A 10,877-nucleotide genomic window follows, 5' to 3' on the forward strand; every position below is an offset into this window, starting at 1 on the left:
TGATGAGGCCACAATGTAATGCACAGGGAACAAGATTAGAGATTTTTGGATAAATTCTGGTGTATTTACCACAGACTTTGAATTTCTACTTCTGTAACGGGTGTGGAAAAATTGTTTTTGGGTGTCGGTGACGCCTACACAACGTAACCCTATAGAGGTATTCTTGATGAAAGCAAGAATTGGCCTTGCTGTCTAAAATTGTAATGATATGCACCTGTCAAACAGGTGTGGAAAATTGTTCTTTGGGTGTTGGTGGTGCCTTCACACCGTAAACCCCTTCTGTGAATTTGCAGAATATGCACCACAATGAATGGTTCCCAGTTGCTATTTCTTTTCACGTAAGGCCATTCCAGCTCTGTATCATCATGTGGAAGGCAATGTTGTGGCATTGTTGGGCAAGGCAGTCAGCCCCAAAGTTCACTTAACTGCTGACACGTGGTCCAGCAGGCATGGGCAGGGACAATATATTTCATTCACAGCATACTGGGTAACTCTGATTTCAACTCAAAAGGATGCAGGACAGTACTCAGTGCTGCAGCTTGTTGTGCCCCCATGACTCCATACAGCTGGTGATGATGCAAGATTTGTCAGCTTTACCCCCTCCTCCTCCTCCTCCTTCTCCCTCTCCATGCCCTCCTCTGTTGAATTGTCCTATTAACCTCAAGTACCCCTTAGGCATTCAATGGGCTATTCAATGAGTCAGGCTAAAAGGTGCCATGCAATGCTTCAGCTGGTGTGTCTAGGGGACAGGAACCACACAGAATCAGAGATTCTTGCAGCTCTGCAGGGACAGGCCCAGAAGTGGTTCATACCATACAAGCTGGAGCCAGGAATTGTGGTGTGTGATAATGGCACAAACCTCCTGTCCTCCCTTAGACAGGGAAAGTTGGCACATGTCCTCAATTTGGTGGTGCAGCATTTCCTAAATAGGTACCCAGGGTTGGAAGATCTACTAAAGCAGGTCAGAAAAGTCTGTAGCCATTTTAAGCAATCATACACAGCCAGTGCTCAGTTGGCGGCAATTCAGCAAAAAAAAAAAAAGAAAGAAAGAAAAAAAAAAAGAAAAACGCACACAGCAGCTATATGCTCTGGTCTATAAACAAAGCCACTCTCTAACTTTAACCGTGGTGGATTTTCCCTTACTATGGAGCCGGAGAGAGAGTAATTCAGCTCAAACAAAGGAGAAGGGATTCATAGCAGTTGAAAACAGTACAAGTCTTGCATCTCATGCAGGTTATAGGATTTTTGCAGAGTACTTGCAAGTTATTGTTTGTTTGTTCTTTATTATTTAGAGAGTGATTGGATGCTTAAATACTGCACCCAAAGCTTGAAATCCCCCTGCTTTGTGCATGGCGCGATACGCTCTTCCTTTTCTTTCTTTTTCACAATCAATTTGACTGGTTGCTACTACACAGTTCCATAGGCAATTACAGTTGCTATACTGGGTTACTCACTCAACCCTTGCTTGTCTCAGGTTCTCCTCTTATAGGGCAGGTTACACTGTTGTGGAAACCATCCTCCTTAATATGCTGTGCCGCTCTTCTTCTCTCGGGCTCTAGTTGTCACCCTTGTCCGCATCCTCCTCCTATACCCAGGCGAGGGATGCAGTGCGGGGTCTGTGTGGAAAACTTTGAGAGGGATCCCTGGTATCCACCTGTGCCAGCTCCTCTGGCTTAGACTCCTAGACGCACCAACGCTCGGGCGCGATGAGATTCAATGAAGCAGTCACATGGTCCCGTCAGCTGACCGCCGCCTCCCAGTCGCGACCTCCCGTCTCGGCTCTGCAAATGGACCTCCACGGACCTCCAGGGGAGCTCGACCGAGATCTCCGAGACTTCAGGGACCTCAGGAAGGAGTGCGGATGGACGCGGGGGGACCCCCGCCCGACGCGCTCCCCACAACAGCAGACACAGCAGGTACAGCCAGCCTTTGCACAGGTAACATCAGCAAAGAGACTCAGATGAAAAGCGCATCAGATGAAAGGCGAAGCGAGAAGCGGCAGCAGGCAGGGGGTTGGAGCGGAGCGTATGACACGCATAGTCCGCATAGCATGCCTGGAGTAGGTAGGGAAGGGGAGACCTCTCACATCTTGCTGGTTCTCACATATCCACCACCTTCCTCGCACACCTCACACCGCACACCTGCATCCGGTAACGCCCCGCTCACCCATTAATTAGATAAGCTCTCCATTGATGAATATTGGGACCTTCGTTTATTAAATAACAGAAGTTGCAATGACCACATTTGAAAAGGTCTGGTGCCCCTATCATGCCTGGTGTAGGTTTGCAGTAGTTACTTTTAACTAGGCGATCTCTAATAGAGGTAGAACATCTGAAGGTAATACTTGGATTTTTTCCGACATACTTGGAAAGAGTTGAGTCGGCCGAAACCCAATGGATCTATCGCCTTAAGGCCAATCAGTTCCCAGGCCTCAATGAGTCAATAAGCTTTAAATCCTTTCTGAATAGCTAATAAGTCGATGTGGTTCTTGGCTTGATTGTATTATGTTTTTCTGATTAGCTACGTTGTATTATCTCTATTTTCACCTATACATGAAGCCATATGCAATTTTAGTACCGGCGAGACATCAAGGGTAAGCATGTATTGTGTGCAAACCTTGCCCCCAGCAATAGATGGACAACCATTTAAATGAAATATATGGTGAGAGAGGTGCTCTCGTCTCACCATGCATTCAATATGCGTTTTGAGTAACCAAGTGTATACTTCATAAAACTTATGTTCTATTATGCCATAAGATGTATATATTCATCTAGGAAGTATTTTTTAATCATATATGTATATAATTAAGTTTCCTTTTAAGATATAGAACAATGTAACTTTGCGCACGTATGTTGTCCACTCTGATGGTCACCCTTGGATGCATTCTAGGGACAATACTATAGCACTAAAGAATTTTTTTTTTAGATACAGAGGAAAAAAAACCCTTTTTCTATAATAATTTATCCATCATCATATGACCAATGGGAGTACTGACGCTGCCCCACTTTAGTTGGTTGTTTTTTGCGACCATATGCAGATATAATTTCTAGTCTTCTATCTTTATTTCCAAATACCAGATTACTATGGGATATACCTATCACATTTATACATAAAATAATTTAGTTTTAATGTGCCACGGATTTGGTATTGTTCTGGTTCACCATGCTGGTCTCTCTGTCCCCTTCTCCTCTTTCTGGTGTTTTTTTGTTCTGATATTGAACTGTTCTGTCCCTGTCATGGTGGACTGTCCCTTTGGCCTGTTTTTCACTCTATTTTCTTTTTTGCTACTTGTTCGTTATTGATTGTTTACGCGCCATTATGTATATACGGCGCACTATAGTGATGTCAGCGGATGCGGGCTGTGCTTTCTCATGTGTTCCCGGATGTCGGGGTTATAGACAGGGCTGACGCATGTGTGTAGCCATGGATCATCCCCTCCTGGCTCTAGACGTTGTTTATGCGCCGCCACGTGTAAGTGGCGCTCGGCGATGACGTCATCACGCTGGACGTTGATTCAGCGGCGTATTTATAGGGCTGGCCTATACAGAATTTTGTGTGTAACGTTTGTACACCCTGGGACACGCTTTGGACCTTTGGACAGTCGCTTGGTAAGCTCCTTACTATCTTGTTCTCATGACTCTGACTGTGCTATCTCTGCATCCTAGTGTGGACTTCCATTCACTGACGCTGCTCCTTATCACTATTTGTTTACAGATACCACCAATATAGGCTCAAACTTTGATGTCCAGCACAGGAACCAGTATACTGGGGACCTGTTATGTGCGGATGGTATCCTATCTTGTTTCTGTTTTTAAGTGAGCTGTTGTCCCAGTTGGCTGCAAGGTTAATTATTATAGGTATTTTCTTTGCTGTCTATGGTACTTAGCATTTTCTATAGGCATAACGGCCTCTATATAGTATACATACATATATTTTTTTTATCTTAGTACAGATTATTTGTAACTACACCTGCGACGCCTAACTCAAGCTTGAAACACGTTGTGTCTTGACTTCAGAGTCTGTGCAAGGTGATTCTTTTGAACCGTATAAGTTATTATTTTTTTCTGCCGCTGTCCATGTCTGATATGGCACATGTATTATCTATTGCCTTGCAGGCACTATATTCCCCCTTTTTTCCTTTCTTGGTGCTTTCCTTTTCCCTTTCTCTTTTTCTCCTTTTTCTTCTCTCTTTTCCCTTTCTGTTTCTTTTTCTCTTTTTTTTCCTCTCTGTCTGTTGGAGCAACCTACAATATGGATTAATTAATTCTCATATTCCCTGTTGATTAGATTCCTTGTCGGTTGTATTATACCGCCTGCTATACGTTCCCTTTGGATGCATCCATCGTGAGACCATCTGTTATGTAAATATGCGTTGCAATGTTTATTTTTCTTTCTTTTGAATATGTAATTTTAGCAATGTATATAACTCATTACCCTGTATCATTACAGAAAACTACTTGTTCTCTGTTACACACTTTTCTACAAAATCCTTGTCATCGTCCTGAAGAAGCCCCACGGCGAAACGTGCGTCGGCGACTTCTAAGGATTTTGTGTACAGTGGTCATTTCTTGCATTTGTATTTTATTATTATGTGCTTTTGTATATTATATTGATGATATTAAATTTATTTTTAAATACACTTCCTTGGCCTAAAAGTCCGACCATCAATATCTACTTGTAGCTATTGTTCTTCTCTCACTATATACACGGATGTGGCCCATGTGAGTGCAACCCCTTTTGTATTCCAACCTCCCCCTTCCCTTTTTCCCCTTCCCTCTTCTCTTTTTTCTTTTAGTCCTTCTTTCTCCTTCCTCTCTATTCTCTATTCTTTTTTTATTCTAGAATCCAAAGGAGTAGTCCAAGAGGCAAAGTCAGGAACAAGCAGAAGTCTGCAACAATAAATATAATATGTTAAACACCAACAAGAACAAAACAGAACCTATATGCTAGGCAAGGACAGGAAGGGGAAGAGGTGATTTATAGGTCACTAGTTCAGATGCCTACAGCTGGTCACTGGGTGGAGACCAAATTCATAAACAAGGAGCAGGGAACAACAAGGACTCTACCATCCCAAGAACACCAGGTCCCAGGATTGAATCCCGGACACGGCAAGACAATTGCATTATATATTATACAGAATGGACTGTACTATATACTCTGAACTGCATTGCATTACATATACTACACGGACTGCACTATGTACTGTATTAAATATAAATATATATATATTATATATATATATATATATATATATATATATATATATATATATATATATATACACAGTGCCTTGCAAAAGTATTCACCCCCTTGGCATTTTTCGTGTTTTGTTGTCTCACAACCTGGAATTAGCATGTATTGTTTGAGGATTTGCATAATTTAATTTACCGAACATGCCCGCAACTTTAAATATATATATATATATATATATATATATATATTTTTTTTTGTGAAGCAAACAACAAATAGGACTAAATAACAGAACAAGTCAATGTGCATAACTATTCACCCCCCTAAAGTCAATACTTTGTAGAGTCACCCTTTACGGCTATCACAGCTCCAAGTCACTTTGGATAAGTCTCTATGAGCTTGCCACATCCACAGCTTTTGCCCATTCCTCCTCGCAAAACTGCTCCAGCTCCTTCAAGTTTGATGGTTTGTGCTTGTGAACAGCAATCTTTAATGCCCTGTACACCCGATCAGTTCGTCGGATGAAAACGGTCTGATGGATTTTTCCATCAGTTATCCGATGAAGCTGACTGATGATCAGTCGTGCCTACACACCATCAGTTAAAAAAATTACCGTGTCAGGATGCGGTGATGTAAAACACAACGACGTGCTGAAAAAAATGAAGTTCAATGCTTCCAAGCATGCGTCGACTTGATTCTGAGAATGCGTGGATTTTTAACCGATGGACGTACCCACAGACGATCATTTTTTTCTATATGTTTTTTATCCATCAGATAATTTTAAAACAAGTTCCTAGTTTTTTGACTGATGGATAAAAAACCGATGGGGCCCACACACGATAGGTTAGTCTGATGAAAACGGTCCATCAGACCGTTTTCATCAGACGAACTGATCGTGTGTATGCAGCATAAGTCTGACCACAGATTTTCTATTGGATTGAGGTCTGGGCTTTGACTAGGCCATTCCAACACATTTACATGTTTCCCCTTAAACCACTCAAGTGAAGCTTTAGCAGTGTGTTTTGGGTCTTTGTCCTGCTGGAAGGTGAACCTCCATCCTAGCCTCAAATCACACACAGAGTGGTACATGGTGCTGCCACCACCATGTTTCACTGTGGGGATGGTGTTCTTTGGGTGATGTGATGTGTTGGGTTTGCACCAGAAATATTGTTTTCTTTGTTCGCCAAAAAGTTAAATTTTAGTGTCATCAGACCAGAGCACCTTCCATCATACATTTTGTGAGTCTCCCACATGCCTTTTCACAAACTCAAAACGTGCTATTTTGTTTTTTGCTGAAAGTAATGGCTTTCTTCTGGCCCCTCTGTCATAAAGCCCAACTCTATGGAGCATACTGCTTACTATCGTCCTATGTACAGATACTCCAGTCTCTGCTGTGGCACTCTGCAGCTCCTCCAGGGTTACCTTAGGTATCTGTTCTGCCTCTGATTAATCCCCTTCTTGCCCAGTCTGTGAGTTTTGGTGTGCGGCCATCTCTTGGCAGGTTTGCTGTTGTGCCATGTCCTTTCCATTTGGTTATGATAGATTTGATGGTGCTTCTAGAGATCATCAAAGATTTGGATATTATTTTTATAACCTACCCCTGACTTGTACTTCTCAACAACAATGCCCCTTACTTGTTTGGAGAGTTCCTTGGTCTTCATGGCAGTGTTTGGTTAGTGTTGCCTCTTGCTCAGGTGTTGCAGCCCCTGGGGCCTTTCAAAAAGGTGTCGATATGTAATAACAGATCATGTGACACTTAGATTGCACACAGGGGGACATCATTTCACTAATTATGTGACTTCTGAAGGTGATCGGTTGCACCAGAGCTTTTTATGGGCTTCATAACAAAGGGGGTGAATACATACGCACATGCCAATTATCCGTTTTTTTATTTCTCAAAAAAATGTTATGAATATGTTTTTCTAATTTTACTTCACCAACTTAGACTTTTGTGTTCTGATCCATCACATGTAATTCAGATTAAAACTAAAGGCTGTAATGTAACAAAATAGGTAAAAAGTCAAGGGGGTGACTACTTTTGCAAGGCACTGTGTGTGTGTATATATATATTTATATATATAATACTGTATTTAATATACTATACGGACTATACTACATATGCTGAACTGCATTATATAGACTATACGGACTGCACTATATACACTGAACTGTATTATATATACTATACAGACTGCCCTATATACATTAAACTGTATTATATATACTATACCGACTGCACTATATACACTGAACTGCATTATATATATATACTACACTGACTGCACTATATACACTGAACTGCATTATATATACTTTACAGACTATATACTCTGAACAGCATTATATATACTATACAGACTACACTATAATCTAAACATAGAGATAGATAGATAGATAGATAGATAGATAGATAGATAGATAGATAGATAGATAGATAGATAGATAGATAGATAGATAGATAGATAGATAGATATACTGTATATATATATATATATATATATATATATATATATATATATATATATATATATATATATATATATATATATATATATATATATATATATATACAGTAAAACCTTAGATTGCAAGCATAATTTATTCCAGAAACATGCTTGTAATCCAAAGCATTTGTACATCAAAGCAGGTTTCCCCTTAAGAAATAATGGAAACTCAGATGATTTGTTCCACAATCGTTTATTTACAAGTCCTTCAGTTTATAGTCCATATAAAAAAAATTATAGCAATGTGATAGGTTGTGTAACCATAAAATGTCCATCCACAAATGGAAGCCTCTACAAGGGGATTAGAAGCAAAATCCAGCAGGAGCTCCAGAGCATAATGCCGCATACACACCATGGGCCAGATTCACAAAGAGATACGACGGTAAATGTGCGCCGTCGTATCTATGCGCCGTACCCACAGAAGCAGATACGCGTGAAAATTGGCTTCACCCGTCCAACGTAACTGTCCTCCGCCGGCTGAACTTAGGCGCATATTTAGGCTGGGCGCATCTTTTGTTCCCATTGATTTCCTATTCAATTATGCAAATGAGGGAGAAATGCCGATTCACATGCGTACGATTGTCCGGCGTAGGCTACGCGCGGTGCGCGTAAGCTGCACGCCCGGTCTAAAGTTACCCCTCATAAAAGCAGGGGTAACTTTGCAACAGACTTGCACAGGTCAGCTGGAGAGCAGCAACAGCAGCAGCGAGACAGAGGAGCTGAGCAACAACACTTGCAGGATAACACATCTGTGTGCCAACCTGCCAGGGGCAGCCGTGGTCATAGCACTACTGCGTCTACGGGCACGTAGGAGGAGGAGGAGGGCACAGGAGAGGGTATACCGAGAGCGCATGGACCTCTTTGCCATGAGTGAATCGGAGGTGTATCGCTTGTTCAGATTTGACACTGAAGCCATCCTGGAAATAGTCAGAACCCTGCAGGATGACCTCACCAGCCCAACACATCGCTCACAAGCAGTGCCACCACTGCTCAAGGTCATGGCAACACTGCATTTCCTGGCCACTGGATCTTTTCAAAGAACAAGTGGAAATTTGGCTGGGATGTCACAATCCACCATGAGCAGATGTGTGCACCAGGTTGTCCCTGCAATCCTGAGACGCATGTCCCACCACATTGTCAGACCCACCCAGGAGGTCCAGCAGGCGAAGGCAAGGACAGATTTCTACAAAATTGCCAGATTCCCACGCACCATCGGGGCCATTGATTGCACCCATGTGGCACTACAGCCCCCCCGCGTGATGCAGAGCACATGTACTGCAATAGGAAGCACTGGCATTCCATTAATGTACAGGTGATAGCCGATGCCCAATACTTCATATGGCACGTCCGTGCCAAACACCCAGGGGCCAGCCATGACAGCTTCATCTACCGTCAAAGCGACATCCCAAGACAATTTGAACAGAACGTGTATGGGGACAGCTGGCTGGTTGGTGAGTGACATGGGTGTCAGGCATGACTGTCCCCCCCCATGATGCAGACATCACGAGGGGCACATGCACGACTAACATCCTCCTGTCTTTTCCCTTCCAGGTGACTCTGCATATGCACTTGGACCTCATCTTATGACCCCATTCCGGAATCCCCAAACCCCAGGAGAGAGAAGATATAATGAGGCTCACATACGTACCCGTGGAGTGGTGGAACGCACATTTGGGCTCCTGAAGTCACGTTTCCGATGCCTGGATAAGTCTGGGGGTACCCTGTTGTATTCCCCAAACTTTGTGTGCCAGATCATCGGGGCATGTTGCATTCTGCACAACTTCACCATGAGAAGGGGCCTGAAGATTGACCTACGTCATGACCTGACCCCCGAACCAGACATTCCCCCCCTAACCGAGGCTACCCCGTCTGCTGAGGGAAGAGCAGTCAGGAGATGCCTCGTGGAAGGCTTATTTTCACGTTCAACACACACATGAAACATGTCACAATGAGAATGCACGCATGCACACCACTGTGGTCCCTAGGCACACCCCCCCCAACAACCACATTAAATTGGATTAGACCGAAGTACAGCACACGGTACTAGGGAGCAGCAACCGCCACGTCAAGGCTCCAATTATGTTGCTGTATATTAATTTACCCCAAACTAAAAATAATACTCATATCGAGTTTACAAATAAAATAATAACACTCATATCGTGTACTTGAAATAAAAAAATAAACTGGCACTCATCTGGCCTGACGCGGACTACGCCTAGTGCCAAGGCTCCTGGCCCTCTGTTGCCTGGTGGCAGCCTGCTCATTGGGAGGAGGAACATCCCCCGGTCTCTCCCTGGCTGCCTGGATTTCCTCTAAAGCCACAGCTATGCGGGTGAGGACCGCATTGGTCTGAGTCCCCACCGCCTCAATGGTTGCTGTATTGGCCTGTATGGCCACTGCCAGGCTCCTCACTTCTGCCACAAGGCCTGTATTTGTGACCTCCAGGTCCCACACGCATGTCACCGGTGCACTGCTATTAACACTGACCTCCTGCACATTTTCGACGATGGCGGCAGTGTAAGCAGCCTGGGTTTGCTGCATGGAGGCCAGGCTGGCTGCCACCTGGTGCATGTCGGATACCACTGAACCGACATGCTGGGTCTGCCTGGCCTGGTCCCTCGATAAAGAGGCTTCTAGGGTCTCTTTATCACCCCTCAACTTCCTAGAACCTTCTTGGTGCAGGTGTTGCCGACTATATGGGGAGGCCCTTGGGGGTACTTCCCTTATGGAGGAGGGGCTTCCCAAAAGGTCGGAGGCCCTTAGGGGGCTTCCCAAAAGGGTGGAGGCCCTTGGGGGGCTTCCCAAAAGGGTGGAGGCCCTTGGGGGGTTCCCACATTGGAGGAGGGCCTTGGGGTTCCCACATTGGAGGAGGGCCTTGGGGGGTTCCCCTGAAGTTTGAGGGCCTTGGGGGGCTATCCCCTATGGAGGTGGTGGTATGGGAGGCTCCTGCGATGGTGGTCTCATCCCCCAGACAAATGCCATCCTCCAGGTCCCCGTGCTCCTCCTCGACTTCCTCTAAAGGAGATGTGTGGACACTGTCCTCTTGCCGAGGATGGGCCCGTTTCATCCTGCACATCTGTGGATGACACAAAACATTCACATGTTGGTGAACCCACACACTTGTCACATATTACCTCCCCCCACACACATGCTACACACCAGATAAAAGATAAAACGCACTCA

The 10,877-nt window shown here is 44.0% G+C and overlaps 1 long non-coding RNA gene across 1 annotated transcript; it reads left to right on the plus strand.

Moving 5' to 3' along the window:
- Positions 1-3,475: 3,475 nt before the first annotated feature.
- Positions 3,476-4,355, plus strand: LOC120930838. Its single transcript, XR_005747734.1, has 4 exons — positions 3,476-3,608; positions 3,715-3,857; positions 3,948-4,028; positions 4,288-4,355. It is a non-coding gene; the product is annotated as an uncharacterized LOC120930838 (long non-coding RNA).
- The last annotated feature ends 6,522 nt before the right edge of the window (positions 4,356-10,877 follow it).

This window comes from Rana temporaria, chromosome 3 (assembly GCF_905171775.1).
Source record: "Rana temporaria chromosome 3, aRanTem1.1, whole genome shotgun sequence".
Lineage (NCBI taxonomy): Eukaryota > Metazoa > Chordata > Amphibia > Anura > Ranidae > Rana > Rana temporaria.